The following is a 22,830-nucleotide window of genomic DNA, read 5'->3' as shown; positions in this document are numbered from 1 at the left end:
CCTTTGTTTCCTATAGTTCTTTTTAAGTAAAACTAAATACTATACAAACATAGTTTCGTGAAATTGATGAATACTTCACTGATACTTTCATAGCTAAAATAGTCAAGATTAAGGAGAATTTTTAGAATCCAATTCTCTAATGATTAAAAAGAAATCTGTCTATAAATGATGTCAACGAGCAAATGTCTCATTTACAAACAAGGCGTTAAATTTCTACATAATTGGCTTCTACCATGGCTGAGAATGGGATAATAAGCTAAAACCACACTCCCAGCTTTCTTATAATTCAGAATCTGGCTGAATAATCAATAACCCTGGCTTTTATTTCGGGAATTCTACTACTTTCCATTGATGTGTTCGAATAATATCAAAGTATTTTTGGACATTATGAATACGTCAAGTGTGGCACCTTGAACCACGTCGATTGTGGGTCGCATGTTGTATTCGTTGCCAATAGCCAAAATCAACAATCAACATAGCCACGTTGTCGCCAAGCCACTACCAAGCGCAATGATAGTCGGATACTTTACGAAATTTTGTATAAACAATATTCTAATTATAAACTGCATTCAGTTTCTCCTCTCGCTATAACTTTCTCCATAAAGATTTCTCAAAATAAGCAAGTGATTGACTACTATGTATACGTCAAATACCTGAATAGACCACCCTTTTTTATATGCACTGGCGCTCTTCTAAACTATTATTAGAATGTCAGGAGAGAAGATACTTTATTTTCTCGGAAAAAATATGATTCACTTGTGTAGAAAATAAAACAAATGAGAGTGGCAGACAAATTTGCTAAACGTCAAATAATTTTCGAAGAACAATAAGCTGAAAAGAATTTCATAGCGGGTAAGTGTCATCACATTCAGATTGGGGAGCATCTTCACTTCATCTCTTCAAGAAAAATCTTCAGCTTTAGTTTTATTGTGTGATTTCATATTTAAATATAAATCCTTGAATAGAGTTTCTCAGTATTTTTAATGAGTCCTCGTCATGAGTTGGTGAATCCTAAATTTGCTGGTACATCTTTTCATGAATATGGGGTACAATATGTGCGCGTTTTAAAAATTTAGAAATGCATAAACATTTGGCTGGCGTGTGGCTTTAAGGAAGGATGACGATAACCGTTCTTGCGTAACAAAGAGGCTTCATAGCAATTCATTGTATCCAGATTACCGTCTGCAAATTCTTTGTGCTTTTACTCCAAATTTACGACCTATTGCTTCCATATTATAGTCCCCCGAGGCATTTTTCTATTCGGATCCCTACAATATACTTGAAGAAAAAAAGAACTATTTTATGCCTCAATAACTTTAAAGGGAGAAAAACTCCCAACGCTCCCTTCAAACGTTTACGATGTTATCCTGCCACGCCCACGTACAATCCATTTGTGGAATTATATTTATGTAATCCTTGGCTAGACGAGACTCATGTATGTGCAATATACGTTCACGTTCACGATAGCTTTATTTACGACAGCAGCTTAAGCATTTTTCATAAGAAAATGTAAATTAATTTGAAAATTGCATTTCCTTTGTGTAGTGGAAAATCTCAGGTGAACTAAGTGAGGGAAAAAATATTCCAACGAAATGTCGCTTACGCAACTGGAATGTAACGATCCGTTCAATAAATAACTCTATCACCAAAGTAACATATGAAAGCAAAATAAATGAAACGAATATTGACCGCTGTAATATCGACCGATTTTCTACGTAAACATAAAGGCGTATGTATACCATGGATAAGTTGATATAGGTTTGCAGTCACGCGTTTGTCTTATTTATTTTTAGCTTGGAAAGCATGGATCCGAGGTTTGTAAAAAGCACGTTCAGCAAGTCAAGGGTAATTGGAGAACTTCCTGCCGTGATACACATACTTAAAATTTAAATGTCTCCAATCAAAATAAAGCAATGCTATCAAAATGAAAAATTAACATGGATACGTTTTCGACTAGCAAATATTATTCTATTCATTCCTCTCAATTCGATGCAGTTTCCATGTTCCCTATATATCGTAACCTATTATGTTGCAATCATATAGAACACCTGGGGATACGTACTTCCGCCACGCTGGAAAATATGCCTCGTAGGCGTTGTATTGTCTGGGGAAGTTTCGCAGATTCGAAATGATGAAATCCGCTTGAGGTCATGAAACTTAGTTCATAGACCTCGAAAGATAGGTAGAAATGTTCAAATTTTATAATTGGTATTCGATTAAATTCTAATAAAAAATTTATTTTTAAAAATCGACCAGGTGCCAGCTATCGTAGGCAAATTGCTTGGAAACTACGCAGACGTTTCGTATATCCCCCCATGCATGGGGTGAGGATTTAGGTGTTTTTCGTCAGTTAAGATCACGCGGGATCTCAAATTAAATGAATGTGTTAATACACTTCCCGAAACTGGTTCCAATCTTTCTGATCGAAGGCAAGGAAATTATCTAATCTTACACAGAAACAACCGCGTCCGCCCGCTTTACTTCACCCCAAAAGATCGACGCTCGATGTGATTTTAGTCTTTATCCCGAAGTGTCGTTCCCGTTCCATTATAACGATGAGCCACATTCAAATGAAATATAGAACCCGCTCTTAAGTTACTCGACATCTTTAGACGATCACTACCACTCACTAGATCGCGTTTTCATACGGTACGGTATAGAGTATAAAAGGATATTTGTATGTGCTTTCACTTTCATGGTTAGCTTCATAATACATTTTCTTCCCAATTCCGCCAAGTGAAATTCACACTTTTAATTTAAGTAATGAATTATAATGATTCACGTTTGTAGCGACTCAAGCGCAACTCACTTCAGGTCCCAAAAACCCCACCACCAGGGGCGCTTATTTGGTTAGCAGGATAACACTCCAATTGGAGCAGCAAACCGGCTGGCGTCGTTATTGCATACTTTATTATATTTGGAGTTGTAACGGAGTTGCGAATATTAAATGGTATTCCTTTCTTCTTCTCCAAATCTAAGCCTTTTTATTTAACCGGATCCATGGCGGAGGAGAAGCTCGATGACGCCCGCAGCTCTCCAAGTGACCAGCAGAAGAGCGAAATCAACAGCCTGACGGCTTTTCGGCTGCCCCGTTTTGGAAGGCGCGGCCAGCACATTTCCACACACACCGGGTGATAAAATACAACGCGCAGTTTGACAAAGTACTGAGCAAATTGGATTCGGAGGTTCTTGTCCAAGTGGCCGACATCATTGGGTCACCGCCACTAACTGACAGATATCGAACAATCAAAAACAGAATTACTACTGCTTATGCCGTGTCGAAAGAGGTTGGATGCAACTCGGAAATCATAAACCGTCACAGCTTCTCCGCGGGATGAAGATAAAAGCGGGCAACAAAGTTACCGACGCCGTCCTCAAATCGTTGTGACTACAACGTCTACCAGCTAGCGTCCGGGCCATCCTCAGTATCTCAGAAGCTACGAATGTATCACGGTTTTTGGTGTCTGCGGTGGTTACATCTTCCTCGCCGTGGTCTCCAGCGGAAGAAAGCTTGCGAAAGGAGTTGGCAGAAATCCAATTCCCAAGCCGTCGCGATACCAGTCGGGATAAACGCGCGGGTTCCAAAAAAAGTCTTGCAATTATATTTCAACTCTTTGTGCTATTTCCACCGAAAATTCCGAGAATAGGCACGGAACTGCCAAAAACCTTGTTCTTGGGTTTCCAGGAGCGAGTCATCGGGAAACTAGTTACGGCGCTTGCAGATTCGGTGGATAGAAGCGGCGCCAAACAAAGTCACCTCCATATCCTTGACGAACATACCGGACTGAAGTTTTTTAATAGATACGGACGCGGACGTGTCAGCTATGCCACCACCGCAAAATATCCGAAACTCAAAGCCGACGACACCAAACTTTTCGCCGCCAACGGATCGTGTATAACATACGGCAAGCAAGTGATTACAGTTAGTCTTGGCCTGCCCAGGGAGTTCTGCTGGAAGTTTTCCATCGGCCAACCATTGATGCCAATTTTATTAAAAATATCGCTTAATAATCGATGTTAGAATCGTTGACCTGGCCTACATGGAGTATCCATCCGTTTTTACAGTGGTAGGCAACTAAACGTACCATCAGCTACTCAAAGAGTTCTCCAACATAACGAACCTATCCGTTCAAACCAATTGCCAACATGGAGTGCAACATCGCATTGTTACTAACGGACCGCCTGTTGCAGAGAGACCTCGACATCTGAAGCCCGATCGACTGGACTAGAAGGTAGTGAAAAACGAGTTTGAGTACATGCCCAAGATGTGGTATTGCCGCCCGCAGTACAGCTCTTGGGCCAGTCCTCTGCATTTGGTTCCCAAAAAACGGAACTTGGAGGCCATGTGAGGATTTCCGGAGATTAAACGCGGTAACAGCCTCGGATCGACATCTAATGCAGAATATCCCGGATACCGTCGCCAGACTAAAAAAAATCGTTTTTTCCAAAATTGACCTTGGGATATCCCCAAAAACTGCCGTGACAATACTATTTGGTCTGTACGGGTTCATTGTAATGACGTTCGGCCTACGGAACGCCACCCAAACCTTTCAGCACTTCTTGGACAAAGTGCTGCGAGGGCTAGATTTCTGTGTATACTACGTCGACGATATCCTGGTCGCATCCGAGACCCCGCAGCAACACACCGAACACTTGCACAAGGTTTTTCAGCGTCTAACTGATTACGGTGTGTATTCGGAAACAACGAAATCGAGTTCCTAGGCCATACGACTAACGAACGTGGAAACTTACCACCATAGCCCCGTGTCGGGGCAATCCAGAAGCACAAACGTCCAACCACTGTCAAAGAACTCACGACGATTTCTGGGAGTCCTTAATTTTTACAGACTTTTGTTTTCAACGTTGCCACGCTTCAAGGACCATTGAACGAGTTAGTGAGGAACCCGAAACTAGTCGAGAAACCGGAGGCTGGACGCTTCAGGTATGAAAGCTTTTGTCTATTTCTTTTATAATAATATATCATTTGAGTGTGCATTTGTCCCTTTAGTACGTAGCACCTAATATGTACATATATTATGTGAGAATATCCACATTCAGTATTGAATTTGCAATTGATCTATTATAACTTTGTTACTAACAGTACGACTTCCACCAGATCTAGGATGCTCTATATTATAGCCTTCATTGCTGCAAAATTTCCTGGTACTAGGATGAACTTAATGGGAGTTTTCCTGCCAATTACTAAAAATCATAGTAATGTACTATTATTAACTTTAAATGAAAAGATATCGATATCCTATTTCGGAGCCTAAGCACCATACAGCGGTAGCCCCTTGATTTTTTTCAGATCTTTCGGTTGGGTAGTTTCTGAAAATGAGTCCGTGAAAGAAATAATCATTTTCGACCTGCACTTCTCACCTTTCCAACAAATGTCAAAAGTAAAACCGGCTTCGGAAAGTACTAACCGAGACCTTTCATTTGATACTCCACATCACTATATTTGATGAAAAAGAAATGTTACCCCCTTTTTGCATGTATGGGGGCCCCCTTAAATTCGATGTAGAATTATGTAACTCACTGTATGCAGTTTACAGTTCCCACCTTTCCAGTTCCCACCTTTCCACCAAATTTGGTGTGAATTGCTGCGAGCGCTTTCGAGAAAAATGCGCGTGACAGACAGTAAACTGATTTTAATAAGGTTTTGTTGTACAAAAAAATGTGGAAAGTAATGGAAGATCTCATCTCTAAAACTGCTTGAAACACCGGAGGTAGCTACAGGAAAAAGGGAGGGAGAGACAAAGACGTAGTAAAGCGGAAACACCGAAATCTTAAAAAAAATCCGAAGAAGAAAACTGTGACGACAAAATGAGATTGGTGTTTCACACAGAGGTAGGGAAAGGCAGTCCTCAGAAGCTTGGGCGGCAATACCTTTCCCACCTCAAGGGCCCGTAGACCCAGACACTTCTAGAAATTAATCATCTACGAGACACTAAATCCCAAAGACAAACATAAGAAACGACTCGCTTGTAAGGAATATTACCAGAGATAGTATAGGAAACTCTACTTTACAAGGAGGCATAGGAACATTTGTTTCTGGAGGGTAGAGCCTAGCCAGGAACAATGTTGAGAAACTATTGTATCTCTATCGTCCAGTGATTCAGGTAACCAGAACCTAGGAAATGTTAGCCCCATATTGGGCACCATTTACAATGAATAAAATGAAATGGGCGATGGTCCAAGGATCATCCTGATGACGCGTAAGGAATCGAAGCCCTCAAAGGACCTCCACACATTCCTGAGCCTGGCTAGAGGCGCAGAAACGTGTCGACAGATCACTTCGATGGAGCTTCAATATTTGCGCGCAGAATTTCAAATTCAATTTCGTTATCTTTTTAGGATAGCGCTGCCTTCTTGGTCAACTCTGGCCACTCAGGATGAACCATCGCACTACAAAACAAAATCCAAAAGTATAAGTCCCAGATTCCTTAGAGCCACGGTTTCCACTGACGAAGGCAGCAAGTGGCTGTCGTAACACGGATACGTGAAAAATAAATAGCCGCCGACTTTGAAAAACTCGAATTCGCAGCTTGCCCAATCCCACATCTTTCTTTTCTAATGTTTCAGCACATCTTGAAATAGGAGCTCTGAGCCAGTCATATTTTCGACGTGGGATCCGTTTTATTTCCCAAGCGCAAGACTCGTTCTTCAGATATTTTAGCAAGCCTGGGGAAAATGTAATTCTTTCAACTTGTTTTTTATGACCTCTATATATACAATTGTTTACTTGTGACAGCAATGAATACCGCCGTTTTCTCTAGATCCTCTTTAGTGTTGACTGACAATCGAGAGGACTACCTATATTCTAAAAAAATTAAATTGTGGCGTTGCTGCAAGCGAGAAATCGGAAATCATCTTACCTGCTTTCATTACTTTATTTTGAAGTTGTTTTTCCCTTAAAAGTTACTTCATTAAGATGGACGTAGGCCCAAGAAGGCGCCGTAATTTCAGAATTGAATCCAAAAGCGCATATTGTGCATTACCATTTTAAAAATTATAAGCCAGCTAATAATGTCCTAGAGGCCCTCATTGGATTATTAATATACATATTTACATATTAGATTCAGATAAAAAATTTTGTCCCCACTGTCGCGTTTTTTTTCTTTCGGTGTCAACGTTCCAGCATACCATTGGACTGTGAATGATATGCAGTAGTTCTATGCCGTTTGAAACGAAGGAGCTTGACTAACTCTGCGAAAAGAGTAGACTCGAATTGCATTCTTCAGTCCAGTACTCCAAAGCGCGGAATCCACTCTCGGCAAAGAGCCTCGACACACGATTGCGCCGTAACGTCAGTCAGAGGCATTGCTTCAGGCCACCGCGTAAACCCTGTCTGGGTCAATTTGGATACCGTTAGTGATTATTCAGTGTCCGAGAAGAGTTACCTGCTTCTGTAGTAATCTGCATTTTTCAACGTTTAGGGCAAGTTCGGCCTCAACGAGACGTTGAAAAATGCACTTAAGATAGTCCAAGTGCTCAGATTCGGACGAAGATGCCACAAAAACATCATCCATATAAACAAAATAAAAGTTCTAATTTCGTAGAACAGATGAATCTCTGAAGGTCTGGGCAGCTTTGAGAAGCCGCAAATCATCCTGGTAAATTCGAAGGGTCCGAAAGGTGTGCAGATAGCCGTCTTCGGAATGTTTTCGGAAACGATAGGGATTTGGCGATCCAAGGTCATAAAAATGCGGCAGTTCGTAAGCAAGTGCGCAAAATCGTGGATGAGTGGAATGGGATATTGGTTTGGAATTGTCTGAACATTCAGAAGCCTAAAATCTCCGCATGGCCGCCATTCGCCGTTTGGGTGAAGGACCAAATGAAGTGGAGAGGACCAACAGCTATTGGAAGGTCTGCAGATACCCTGTTTCATAAAATAATGAAACTCTTTCTTTGCAACAGCTAGCTTTTAGGGTGACAGTGGATGCACCTTTGAGAAGATTGGGAAGCCGGTAGTGTTGATATGGTGCTGCACATCGTGCTTAACCGGCTGGGAGAAACTACTTTCCGTAGTGATGTTGCGGTACTTCCTGAGGAGAGCGTGAATGAGGTGGTTGGTAACGTCCTCGAAAATAATTGAAAGAGTGTGGCCTTTGCAGGTAGAAATTTTCCCTGGCGTCTGTAAGGTTAATAAATCACTTATGTGTGTGTGTATGTGTATGGTGGGGGAGAAGCTACAGCTTCTGAGCACTCAGGCCGTGTTGGCCCATTGTACTCGCCTCCCCCATCTAACAGAATATTCCGGATTCGTTAACGTATCGCAAGATTTCCTTTAGTGGATGTGATGCTACCCGTCGCAATTGGAGGTCATCGGCACCAAAGATCTGATGCCTGATGCGTCCATAGGCGGGGCATTCACATAGGAAATGCTCCGTGGATTCCGCTTCCTCATTACAGGAGGGACACGTATCATCTTCGGTAATTCCTATTCTAAACATATGCCCAGCCAGTGAATTATGGCCTGTCAGAATGCCCATAATACACCTGCAAGTCCTCCTGCTTTTCGACAGGATAAACTTTGCGGTACGTATGTTGGGTTCTGGCAGGAAAAGTTTAAGCTCTGCTACCTGTCGTTATGGGAAACTTGTTCCTAGTTTTTGAAAACAGATTTAGCCAATGCTACTGATACCCCAATTGCTGGTTCCGGTCCCGGCATAGGGGAGATTGACCCCTCTTTCGCTAAAGCGTCCGAGATTTCATTTCCCTCTATGCCACAGTGACCAAGTACCCAGAGTAGTTCCACCGTATTGAATCTAGACATAGAGTTCAAACGGTTTCTGCATTCCTGAACGATTTTCGAGGTGATCAAAGGACTGCTCAATGCCCTCATTGCAATATAAATCACTTGCTAGCTAACGCTACGTTTTGACTTAGACCACTTATCAACAATCTTTTTTGGCCAAAAGTTTCCCTATACTTCTTCCACCCTTTCTAATTCCTTGAATCGTTGATTAGCCACGCTTATTGAGCAATGTTTCGCTATGCTAGGATCTCTTAAAAAAATCCTTCAATTTGAGTGGGCAATACAAAGGGCTAGTATTGCCCCGTCAAACTTATTCTGATATTTTCGTTTCGGAAATACTCAATTGTGGTTCAGCCGTCCTCTCTTCATTCAGGTTTATTCTATGTACGGTAAACTAACATTTTCCTATCCCATTCGCGTTAGACGACTGTAATTGAAACGTAGCCACAGAAGTTAGTGATTTCTATTATTACTTCTAAATGAAATGGCTTGTGCACAATAGTTGAAGTGTCGTCAAATTCCATTCATAAAATAGCAATTGAATATTTTGACACAATTTAATTGTTCATCATTCGATTTACTGCTTTTGAATGGTCTTATGTGCAGACCAATGTATATATTGTTTGTCCATTGTATTCGCATTCTATTATTGAAAATGTGTATATTGCAGCACTTTAAGATGCGAAATATTGCATATAGATACCACATAAAACAATTAGACTTGGACTAGCAAACTAATAGTCTCCAATTCATTCCAAACATATGAAAGACCACTTGATAAAGACAGTAGTAAATATAAATTATCTAATTCAAAGTTAGCCTGTCAATGAATTGGATATTTTACTGCGAATGCGCCTTAAGATCAAGTGATAGAAATACCCAAGATCGGTGGAAACACTCAACAAGTGATTGGTACAAGTCATTAGAAGAAATTGTTACTGAACTAATATTAGGTGAAAACAGAAAACAAACTCGAACTACGATCGAAGAAATTAGATATTAATATGGAATTGGGGCAAACATGAATTCGTAATCGATAACGGTTGAATAAATATTCACATCTACTTGTATAAGCTGTAAAAGCCATCTATTAAATACAAAATTTATTGCCAATCTGAAAGTGGCAGAGTAACATAAGCTGCATCGGCCAACACGTTTATGGAAATATTTATCGACTCCTCTTTATCATTTCATAAAAGTTTATCTCTCTGAATTCGCTAAAACTAAAAATCGACTCGAATGGTATTTATTTGGTGATTAGTACCAACAATTCTAATTTGGATTTGACAATGACCTCTGTTTCAGCCAATTACGCCAATGCGCACTTATTGTAAATTCACAGAACAGTAATGGACCATTGAAGAAAACGTGTGCTATTGCGAAGAACAATTATTCTCATTAATCCACAGACAACCTCCGCTTTCAGTTGGTACCACGCATACCAGACGCGACCAGACTTTGGATACATTCCAAATTATAAAGTACTAAATATGATTTATGTGACTTATTTCACATGGAGGCGAAGCTTTTGCCAGTTTAGAGAATTGCGTACACATTGTTACGACATGGCCAATATGCAGAGAAATTTATTTCTCTTTCCTATAGGCAGACATGTTTAGTAATATAAAGTCTAATTTATTTTTGATAAACTTCAGAAAGAAATATACATGGATATGCTCTCATGGCTACATGTATATGCCATGGATAAAAGTTTGGTAATGAATGTTCCTCAAAGGTCTTATCGAATTCCAGTTCGTTTGTTCTTCCTAATGGAATAATCCTTTCACATGGAAGTTCACGACGAAATGTTCGTAGGGGAAATGTGAACCCAAGGACCCATTTCAATAAAAAGTAAAAAGCTGTCGAACCCAGTGCAAAAATGTCCCTTGAGGCATCTTTCGCGTAGTAACTAATTGTGTTAAATATGCTGGTATCCATTGGAATGAAAAATGTCCATGAGGTAGCCTGAATGAGGCAGATTTTCCAGTTTCTTCTACGACTTGGCCATTAAGCCACATTGTTAATTATAATCTGGGCTATGGGAGCACGCCAATATATCGTGAATTCGATAAACTTTTTACCCTCAATTCATCTAATATGCACACGTTCGCTTCTGGACTTGCCTCCTCTACACACTATCAATTTAATTTTGCCTTTTAACGCATGACAGACTTGAATTCATACGAAAATGAGAAGAAAACGGCGGTAGACTGCTGGTCGGAAGGCTGCTGATTTTGCCGTACATCTCAAATTTCTTGGGTACAACCTGTGTCCATTGGAATGCCCACGAAAACGTTAAACCATGTGCAAAGGAATTTTGAGGGCTGGTTCCTTTCATTCTCATTTAATAAGCCGGTCCACGATGTCTGCTTTTCAATTGATTTGACAGCTTTGAAGGAATGGATCATGGAATTTTTCATGTGTAAACCAAAGAACTTTCCGATGCAAGTTTTTTTCTTCCGATTTTCATCGAAATCGCTTTGATGATTCTGTCTCTTGCGATAAAGGAAGAGAATTATGTATTTTCGCCAACTTTTTAAAATTAGAATCGCTTTCCGACACCTTTTCTTTTCGAAAACGATAAAAAATTAACAAGCGATGTGGTACCATCTGAAATATTACAAATATTTCAAAGAGTTTATAGAGAGACTGTCGTCGACGTTGTTAAATTTATTTTCGGCAAATTTTATCTGTGATTAGCCGCCAGATATATTTGTATGAATATTTCTACATAGTAAATGGAATTGTCGCCACCTCGTCAATATCACCAGTGAATGAAGACGGAAAAAGATTTGATTTTATTGCTATTGCAATCTAAATTTTTCTTCTACAGATGATTTATCATATTAAGTTGTTTCGATGAAAACATTGAAATAAGTTTGAAATATCCGAGGTGGATAGAGTGTGGATTTAAATATATTTAGCTTGCAAAACTGCAGACTGAGATATTCTATCTGAAAAGCATCCGTATACTTGGTGATAATCTAGTATCTCAAGCAACAAACTAAATTTGGAACTGGATAAACTATCAAGGCTCTTATGGACTGAAAGTTTACTGAATATGTAAATTCGTTGAAGTTATAAATAATGTAAGATATATATTCAGTATGACGAAATGTTCATAGCGAATCTATTTCAGATTACAGATATAGTTTCGTTTTCGGCGGTGGAGATGATGATGATGTTGATGCCGCTCCTGTTTGCTGTTGGTTCTTCGAACCGGAACGGCCATTCCACACCAGCCAACGGCTAGCAAATCCTTTTCAAAGCAAGCAGAGTAAATATGTGTGTTTTCTATGTCATTCGTTTTTTCATGAGAATTGAGGAAAGTATATTTTAGAACAATTGCTACCAATTATTTTCACCCGCGTGGGCATTGAACTCAACTCAGGCTCAATGGTCTGCTGTCCGTGCAACAAAGTGTCATATTAATGCCTCATTTCAGTGAAATGCTTCTGGTGGTATAGATTATCATAAAAAATCCTCGGACTCGGAGTCCACTTTTTATTTGCAAGATCCCAAGTGGTCTCAATCACGAACTTAGCCGAAAACTGAGTCTTCAATTCCTGAACTTGCAGCCACCGTTTTGTCACGGGTAAATCCTCCTAAAGCTCTTTGCACATCGGAAGTAGACAGAATCGGCGCTGAATAAAGAAATGTGCAGGAATCATTACCTGGAGATCATCACTGTGTCCCTCAGGTTTTCTATTTAAGGTGGCCTCCCAGGAACACAATGCTTTAACAGTTCAGTTGAGTTAGCCGCCACACGCGGCCATGGCTACAGGAGACATAGAATACTGAGAGGAAGCAGTTGCACTAACCCGCAACTGAGCCAACCGGTTTTTGTCGGTCAGCCGGTGTGTCCATCATCATAAAACTAGAGGACGTGTCCTCTTGTCCTGTTTTCCCAGCAAAAACTGCGGAAGGACCCAGCCAAAACGTGCCAAGCTAGCTAACAAATCTTCCGAAGATGAACACCCGGAGGTTCCACTGACGAAGAGGAATATATCGTTAACGAACTCCGCAAGAATGATCCGATCGCTCGGATTAATTTTCTAACTGCGCACATCCTCCAACAGAATAGAGCGATCATCGATCTCCGCGCGCAAATCAAGCGCCTTACAAAAGCTGCACCCACTCTACATCAAGCAACGACATCGAAAGCCGCATCAGCAATCAACAGTGACACTGAGGCAGCGTCTGACGATTTGCCTCTGCTCTGGTAAGAAACCGTAAAGCCGTCATCGCCTGACATTTTTGTAGAGTTTCGGTGCAAGCCCTAAGCGAGGGGTCCATGGTCCAGGAAAGAGGGAGTAAGTTGCTCCCCATTTGGTCCCGTACAACATTAAGTTGATGCGGATTTAAGACCCCACAATTCTCAAAAAAAAAAAAAATATATTTTCAGCTCTGGTCAATAAGGCGGATTTGCGCTCAATATAATTCGTAGTCAGTTCTGCGAATTATATAAAGGAGCACTCAATATCTGCGAGCCGCTTCGGTCACGCTGCTCCCAGGGCAGAGGTGAGGCAGCGTCTGACGATTTTCCTCTACTCTGGTAAGAAACCGTAAAGCCGTCATCGCCTGACATTTTTGTAGAGTTTGGGTGCAAGCCCTAAGCAAGGGATCCGTGGACCAGGAAAGAGGGAGTAAGTTGCTCCCCATTTGGTCCGGTCCAGCACTAAGTTGATGCGTACTTAAGACCCCACAATTCTCAAAAAAAAAAAAATAGTGACACGTACGTCAGCCCTGCCGCAACTGAGAAAATGACAAAAATCCCGCCGATTATCATCTGCGAGGAGGAGTCGGAACTTCCAAGCATCATTACTGAGCATTTGGAAACACTTCCAAACAAGTTTACAATGAAGAAAAATGATAAGAAAACCAAAATATTTGTCAATTCAATCGACGAATTTGAGAAGACTCCCACCTATCTCGCAAACAAGGAAAAGAGTTTCCTCTCTTATACATCGAAGAGCAAAAAATTGGTCGACATGATCATTCGTGGTCTACATCGTTTCCATGTTCGCTCAGATGTGATGACAGCCGTCACTCATGCCGGACTCTCTGACGCCACCCATGTCAGGAAATATTCGACTCGACGCTCCATTCGGGAAAACCGCCCACTCGATTTATGGCTGGTGTCTTTCAATCCCGACTTCAATATTGCCAAGCTCGCGAAAATCAAGACGCTACTGAAAAAAAATCGAACACCTACGAAACTGTGGTGTGATGCAGTGTAAAAACTGCAAACGGATTGTCCATGTCGCGGTCAATTGCAAGATGCCGTACAGGTGTGTAAAATGTGCCACCACACATTCTAAGAAACAGGAAGATAAACCGTACTGCATAAAGTGTGGCTATTCCGGGGGCTTTCCCTATATTTCCCCTCTTCTCCAGATTATCAATAATTGATGATAATGAATTTACATATCGTACCGACGTCTTGACATGTTCTACCTTCAAAGGAATCTTTTGACAGGAAAAAAATTACAGGATTTGGAAAGTCAGCAGGATCGTTCGGTATCTTGAGTGCAGTTTCCGCTTTTCGATGACACGTATTAGAGCCCGACTGTGAGCCATCATCCACAACCCAGTCTGACAATCAGGTTCCACCAGTTGTAGAAGCTTTTACACCATTTGAACCGATGAAATTACCGCTAGCTAAGGCACGAGCGGCAGGACTGCCAGGAAAAATGAAAACCAAAAAACATCATGCTTCGGAAAATGTTAAGTGAAAGGAGAAAACCGACGTTTTCTTTTCCATTTTCAAAAGGGCTTCATTCCGTCGGATCGAGCATTGAATATCACGAACTTGAAATCACCGCAGATAAGGCACTGACAAGTACCTTCTCGATGGAATTTCACCTGCGGATGCAGCAGTATTAACCAACTAGGAGATGAATTTTCTTAGTAACGGATATGACGACACGATACATTATACGCACGAATAGGTGGACCTCGGCGCAAAACCGGGGTATGTGGAGTTCCTCACCATGTCAGGCATATACCGGATACCGGTTGTTGTGTCGTTGATGATGATTATAAATTTTATACAACTGTCGATTCAGACTTGTTGTCCTGATCATGATATTGCTCCGCATGCAGACGTCATAATTTTAGTTCTTTGCGGAAAAAAAAATTATGAAAGACGATCAATACAAATGGGAGCAAATACGCAACGATCTCAAAACCGGTAACCAATCGACAGCCGGCAAATAACACAAAACTTGCGCCTTGAGTCCGATTTTGTGCGGAAGCTTGGACTCGCACAGAACTGTGTCTGTTTGTGATGAGGGAGAAACTATTGCCTCTGAGCACTCAAATTGCGGTGCTCGACAAAGCATTGGATAGTTTCCTCAAAGCAAACTCCTACTTTTCGTTTTTATTCGACAGATAAACTCCGTCTGCAGAACCCTGTTCATCAGTGTAGAAGTCTTCCATATATACCACCACGCATTGCTCTGGGAGCTCCAATTCTCTCTACGGCCCAATGTTAGCAACATATATCCACATTACCACATAAGGCATGAGTCCCCATGTAGAGTCAAAGGTCCGTCTGCACAGCCGATAAACTGTGAGGGTTCGTTTCAACATGTAGATTCCAAAGAAGCTTTTTATCTAGAATGACTCCCAGATATTTCATTTCTTCCGAGAGTTGAAGATTTGCACCCAACAAACAAAGCCCATCCAGCTTTCTCCTTTTCGTAAATAACACCATTGTGGTTTTATTTGGATTAAAATCAAATCGACGGCACGTTGTATGTTTCTACACACCGTTCCGAGACCCCGATCGACAACAAGCACACCCACGTTATCAACATAAGCTTGAGCGTGTGTTGGCCAATTTTGCAGTTCGCATAGTAGTGATTTGATCAACATACTCCTCAGAAGTGGCGACAGCACACCTCACTTTGGTCAGCCATTCGTTGCTTGTGCTGTTAGATAGCGAGTCAGTACTCAGAAATATATGCGTTAGCATGGCATAGATCCTCTTAATTAAAATATCAACACAATGCTCTCTGGCGGCATCACAAAATTTCTGGAAAGGCGTACACATCGCGTACTCACTCTTCACAATTGCATTCTCTATCTTCGACACCAAAGAATGACAAGAGACTCAGGGGCCACAGGAACCGTATACTCTTCCCCTTTCACTTCTCTCACCAGTTCTACCGGATGGGAGGGTCTGTTCTAACTTCAGTCTGGAGTTCGTGAAAGCACCATCGGGATGTCTAAGGGAGTCCAACTTGGCCAACTTATCTCTTTTAAGGACTCTGCACAGCCTTGAAGTCTCTATTTCGCCCTCCAATTCTCCACAGTATGCTCTAAACGAATCTAGTTTCGAACACGGAAGTTGAACCAGTTTTCCTTCTTTTTGCTTTTACAAGCACAGAACTCGCCTGGTTGATTTCGTGAGTTTTTGCAGTTCCCACTTCCACCAAGGAACCGTTTTGCCGCTTTGGCCTTAACTTATTTGTCTCTTCTATCATTCCGATTGACAATGTCATTGACGCTAATCAATGTCAGTTGCCGTCCATCCAACAAGCAAGACTCGACCCTGCCATTGCTAATCTTCCCATCTTTTCAGACTGAAAGTTTAACGCGTGCAAACTCAATGTCGTAGCTTTGACGTACTCTGATAGTACCGAATTTTTGGTGCCAGTGGAGAACTCGCCTTGATAAAACAGCAAATAGTCAGTACGGTGCCAACCTACAATGCCATAGCAAGCAAAGCTTCAACCATTCAATCTGGAAATATTCAGGTTGAAATGTTGTCCAGTCGATTACAAAATTCCTTTTAATCATATCCCAATCATCATAACACTTGGCAGCCTCATTTATCTACAATCTGATAAGCATTGCACTTTCTCTCTACGGCCCTGGTCTTGGGTGGTGGGTGGATATTGTAGTTTCTGTTGTAAGTAATCGTTCTCAATATTTTAGACTGCATTCTCTGAGGGATTTCAATGTTGGATGTGCAAGCAAATCCCTAAAGTTGCGCACTATGCCAGATTGGCTTTATCGCTGCTTTATATATCAGCACCTTGAATTCCAAGGGCAGCTTTGAAAATTTGATGAATAGCGCAGACTTTTAAATCTTAGGTTAACCTGAGTTTTTAGGTCTCAATATTTTTTTTCCAAGTAAACCTTCCGTCTAAGTGTATTCCTCGGTATTTTACCTCCTTAGACTGAGGAATGGTCACGTCGTTAAACTTAACTGGTTGACATGTTTGTTTCTTCAATCTGAAGGTAACATGATTACACTTTATTTCATTTTCTTTGATTCCCCAGCGGGTCAACCATTGCTCAACCTATTTCATGCAATTCTCGAGATCTCAAGATGCAATACTAGGATTGAAATGTGTGCAGAGTGTCGCCCTATTATTAGCGAAGTAAATAGCCGCTCATTTGTTAGCAAATCCGCAGTATATGTATATCAAAAAAAAGCAGAGGACCGAGAAACTACCTTGGTGTATGTACCCCCGCATCGATGTTACATTCGCGTGAGTTGAACGGTTTTTGTTTAACAACAAATCTCCTGTCAGTGAAATACGACTCGGGAGTTTTGTGGGTATTCATAGGTAGCTTTTCCTTGATTTTCTGTATGAGGCCTTCATGCCAGACCTTGTCAAATGCTTGTGCAACATCAAGTAATACAGCCGAGCAATACTTTCTGCCTTTCAAGGTAAATCTTATATCGGAAGCTTCACGCATTAACACAACATGGATGAAGTGGCGTTCCACAACTGGTGTTCTTTGTGATCTCTCTAAAATTTACCGCAATAATGTCGTCGTCCTGTCGCTCTCTATGGTTCTGAGTGTTGGCCGACTATAAAAGACAATGAACGACGTCTTGCGGTAATGGAGACGAAAATGCTACGTTGGACTAGTAGCGTAACACGTTTTGATCACATCCGATAGTATGGTCACGCGATTCGTGCTAACGAGAATTCACTTGCCAAGATTGGTCTGAACATCGAAGTCGATGATAAACGACCAAAAGGCAGGCCGAAACAACGGTGGCTTGATACGCTGGATGGGGATTTAAAAGCCTCGGAATTGCACCCAGATCAGGCATTCGATAAAGCCAAATAGCGAAACCGATCGCGGCGAGCCGACCCCGCTTGTGAACGGGATAAAGGCTGAAGAAAGAGAAGAAAGAAGAGGAAGCTAACCGAAAAACTTGTTCAACAGTTCCATGTTTCCATCTGAATCCGAACTACTGGAAAGAAATAATTTCTTTTCCTTCCAAGTGCTGTTGAAGCATGCTTATTGGTCTATAGAACGTGACAAGCGTAGGATTTTTACCTTCCTTCGGAATCATCGTTACTTGCGACAATATCCAGCATTTCGGAAAGTAAACATTAAATATGTGTGTCAGTTGAATGATTACAAGTCTTGGCACTTCTTGGATCATTTTGTTCTCCTCCCCCTCCCCCCCATTTAGGACACACCGCCTACTATGCGGGCATTCTCAAAAGATTAAGGATAGGAGCGTCTGATGAATTGCCTCTCCCCTGGACAAAACTGTCAGTCAACTTTTTAAAAAAAAAATAAGAAAACAAAAATAAGGATAGGAGTTTTCCGTGTAGGAAATACGGTCGTCAGTACCTGTTCTGGAAAAAGTACCCATTCAAAAAAATAGATTGCCTCTGTGCCTTGGTGGAAATAGTCAGTTAAATGGATGTTTTGCCAAAAAGGAGTCCATGAGTTAATTGCAAAAAATGGGAGATAATTCCACGCTCCCTTCCCCCCTCAGATCCAGAGGAAAGAGCTATCTTAAAAGCTTAAAAAGTTGGGAAAAATGATCCATTTGTAAATAGTGAAGCTCCACTGGAGTGTTCTGTCGACAAGTTCTACGCCTCTATGTAAGCCAGGCTCAAGAATGTGGGAAAGGGGGTCCTTTTGAGCACTTCAATCTCTCTAGCTCGAATCCGGCCAACTAAGATGGGTTTTTGACAACCCTCAGTCCACTAATTCATTACAAATGGTACTCAACTTTGGACTAGAGGCCAAACGGCTTACCTTTTGAATCATTACAATGTTTTTGTGATTTTGCAGAAATTCTTCGTTTAAAATTGAGGAACAAATGTTAACAACACTCGTTCTACCACAGAACCAATGCTGTCATAAAAAACTTGAAGCCTTCTGAGATTGGAAGTGTCACTTTTAACAAAATCATATTTTTTTGCATTTATATATTTTGCAGAAAAATATTCTCACCTTCACTAATTCTATTCATTTGGTTTTCTCCCTAAACTGTTACATATCTAAGACCAATGATTTTGAACAAAAAAAGACCAATTTAAATACGAGAGGTGCTCAAGAGTCTACGATCTCCCGGCATACATTCTTTGCCTTCCATTTTTTATGCTACTGGAAATTTGCTGGATAAGCAAAACGGTTACCTGAACTTTTTAGCTAAAGTTATATAAATCTGGAATCTGAAAAGAACGCATTGCATTACGACTGCATGCCCAGGTATTATGAGAAAACGCTTTCTGGAGTACAATTTCTCGCGTTTCAATTTTCCTAGTTTACCTCTTAATTTGACGATCCGTCAAACAATATAATCACTGAATAAACAAAATTGGAGCGATGTTTGCAATGTGTTATCGATATACATTCCTACGTACGTTCAGGTATTTTAACTGTTGAACTATTACGTGTTAAGCGCAAACAACAAACGATTAAATAAAATGGTGTTTATTCAAATTTACTTTCAATTGGTCCGCCTGCCTCTCAATCTCAAGTGATTGTTGTACTTGTTATCAGTTGGGTTTTATCAGTTGACGATGCGAGCTCCGCCTTGTTAGACTTTTAGTGTACGTCGGATTATAGAGTGGCGAGATTCAAATTTGACCGCTCGGATAATGCCACTCAGTCTGTGAATGGTGGTTGTCTTTCAACTACCGAGTTTCATTGTGCTTTCAAGCCGGCCGCAGACTTTTCTTGATCAATCAATTCCAGTTGGTTGGCTGAACCTGCCGCCTATTGTAACACTTCATCATTGTACAAATGATTTACGGCTTTTGGTGGATTATGAATGAGCTGCCATCGAATGGGATCTAGTGGGAGGTTGCTCATTTCTACGAATATTAAGCTGGACCTCTCGTATTGTCACAAATTTTCATATATTATTGTACTTTGTTCATGCATTTAATTATAAATAAATAAGAAGCTTAAGAAGTGTTAAATTAACACCACCATCCCAGGATCCTGGTGTCGTCAAATTTTATTTGAGCTTCTTATCAATACTGACTGAATCAAATTATATCTCATCTTTCAAGCAATTTAGGGGCGTAGTTTGCCAATTCTCTTCCTAAATTGATTATTTTCAAAGTTTGCTAGAGATAAACTACTAAATATGTCCATAGACAATAAGACATTGAATGATTTCATATCTGAAAATAATCATTGATTCCCGGCCAGGCTACACCCTTAACACAAAGCTCGACGGTCTGCAGAAACTGCCACTGATTGTGCATTGCTGGTTCATGGTTTTTTCTCGGCGTGCCAACAAATGATGAGTTTTGTCGAGTTTTTATTGGCGCAATAAGAAATAAAAAGAAAATATTATTAAGCGCTGCGATTCTTTTATTACCTGTGCACATATAATATAAATGCACAATTGTATATTTTTACAAATTCAGCTGTTTGAACAAGTGTTTGCTTTGATTTTCAGATGCTTGCGACAAGAGTTGGATTCGATGCACTCAAGTGATGATTTCATATTTTCCTTTCCCAAGTTGTAAGTCAATCAGTATGAGTTGTGCCTCTTAACTATGTGATCTCGAGATTCCTTCTTCAATAGTCGATCGTTTATAACGACTTTTATGGTTATGAACTTTATGTACTTTCAGCTAGCTAGCTGACTTTAATGAGCTCTTATATTTTGTTTGCAATTCCTTCACGAATTCTATTTGGTGCTGTTCTTACTAAGTTTTAAGTACTCTTCGATATTAAGTTTGGATTTCAGGGTGATTTTCATTGGGTTTATGTTATCAAAAAGGAGCAAGCAATGTTGTAATTGCAATGGTTCAGTTTTATGGTTGACCACAATATTGTATTCGAATCGAATGAATAGTGATTTCAAATCGTAAACCTTCACCAGAAATATAGAAGTTTAGTCATTTTTAATTATCTTTCCTGTTTGGACCTCAAGATGCTGGGCTTCCAAAAACAGTTGCAGTGCCACAACAACTAGAGAAAGTTTTATTAATTTCGTCGCAGAGATTCTCGTTAAAAACACATCTTTTGAGTAAAGAACAAGGCGAAGTCCTTTATTGAAAACAAATTGGCAGCTTTGATTTACAATAGTTCCTATAATATTACATTTCTGTCCACAGCGCGCTTCATACCTTTCCCTAATTTAAAAAATAATATAGCAATTAGTTTGTGGCGGCACATCGGAGGCGCGAACCTGAGCGCCACAGCCGTTTCCGCTCTAGGGTTCCGTCCCTTCTCTCTTTCTGCACCCCTAAATTAGTAGGAATATGTCGTGCGAGGAGAAATCCGTGAAATGCCACCGCTGGCGGCAGTCTCGGTTAGGGTGCCTCCCTGTTGGTGGCGCAATCCGATTGCGTCACGACGGTTGCCACCCGGTTTTACCATGCCCTCATCGGTCTCGACGAGGAGACGACTGGACTCGTCACGGACGGACGTACTGCAGGACTGCCCCAACGTCCGTCTAAAGGAACAGCCGATACGGCGACTTTCAGTAAGTGAGGAAGCGAAGTTTAATAACTTGCTGAATGAGCTAACGCAATGCGACCGTACCCCCAGCCAGTCCTTCGAGAAATGAATAAGGAATAAGGTCGCCTTTGGGCTGCTGAAGTTCCTCTGGCTGCAACGTCGACTCGGGATCACAGAAGATGTTGGCCGCCACAGCCGATAAGGTACACGAGGTGTATGCGCGCCCCGTGGTCGCGGAAGTTGCCCGAGACGCAACTCGGGAAGTTAAGGAGCTTAAGTCCATGGTGACGACACTGGCCGACGCGATTGTAAAACTCACAACTCGGTTGCTACACTTTGCGTTCGGGAGGTAGATCTCGATCGTAATTCCGTTCGAGGTCTGCTTCCCGAAATGGACGATCGGGAAGTCGACCCTAATCGGGCTCGACGATTTGCTGGTAACATCGTAAACACGCAGCTCCAGCGACAAAATGTATCACCGGATGCACGTTTAACGCCTCGGCGACGGCTACCTGAAATACCATGTCGCCTTACAATCTTTGACCAGCCTAAGCAGACGTTGCTCCCTGGTCCACACGGGCACTGGGGTGTCGGTTCTCCCTGTAACCCGTCCGAACTTCCTAATTCCGCAAAATCTACGACTGGTGGCCGCGAACTCTTCTCCCATTCGCACCCATGGTTATGGGCAAGTGGACGTGAGTCTCGGACTGCGCCGAACATTTTCGTGGCGTTTCGTTCTGGCGGACGTTAGCATCCCCATATTAAGCGCAGACTTCCTGTGTCACTATGGGCTGTTAGTGGCTTGCAGAAAAAAATTTTGATAGACCCCGAAACCTCACTACACAATACAAAACTTCTACCTGCAAAGATGACACTCTTTCGATAATTTTCGAGGACGTTACCGAAAATATTCCAACATTACTATGGAAAGTAGTTTCTCCTAACCGGGTAAGCACAATTTGCAGTACCACATCAACGCTACCGGCTCTCCAATTTTCTCAAAGGTGCGTCTACTACTTTCACCCCAAAATTTTTCTGTTGCGAAGAAAGAGTTTGATGATTTGATGAAATAGGGTATCTGCAGACCATCCCAATAGCTGTTGGTCCTCTACGCTTCATTTGGTCCCTAAGCCAAACCGCGAATGGCGGCCATGTGGAGATCATAAGCGCCTGAATGCTCAATCAGTTTCAAACCGATATCCTACTTCACTCATCCATGAATTTGCACAATCCCTTATGAACTGCCGTGTTTTCACGACCTTGGATCTACAAAAGACGTACCACCGCCAAATCTCTGTCGCACCCGAAGACACTCCGAAAACAGCTATCTTCACACCTTTCGGACTCTTCGAGTTCACCAGGGTGACTTTCGG

The 22,830-nt window shown here is 41.4% G+C and overlaps 1 protein-coding gene and 1 long non-coding RNA gene across 7 annotated transcripts in view; one reads left to right on the top strand and one right to left on the bottom strand.

Annotated features, from left to right (window-relative positions):
- The window catches only part of LOC119654335 (protein kinase C-binding protein NELL1-like), a 162,508-nt gene that overhangs the window by 121,780 nt on the left and 17,898 nt on the right, over positions 1 to 22,830 (bottom strand). The window lies entirely within an intron of this gene.
- Positions 676 to 1,984, top strand: LOC119654337. The gene is made up of 3 exons (XR_005249811.1): positions 676 to 852; positions 1,546 to 1,729; positions 1,794 to 1,984. It is a non-coding gene; the product is annotated as an uncharacterized LOC119654337 (long non-coding RNA).

Source organism: Hermetia illucens, chromosome 4 (assembly GCF_905115235.1).
Source record: "Hermetia illucens chromosome 4, iHerIll2.2.curated.20191125, whole genome shotgun sequence".
NCBI lineage: Eukaryota > Metazoa > Arthropoda > Insecta > Diptera > Stratiomyidae > Hermetia > Hermetia illucens.
This window is presented reverse-complemented; position numbering and strand designations above follow the sequence as displayed.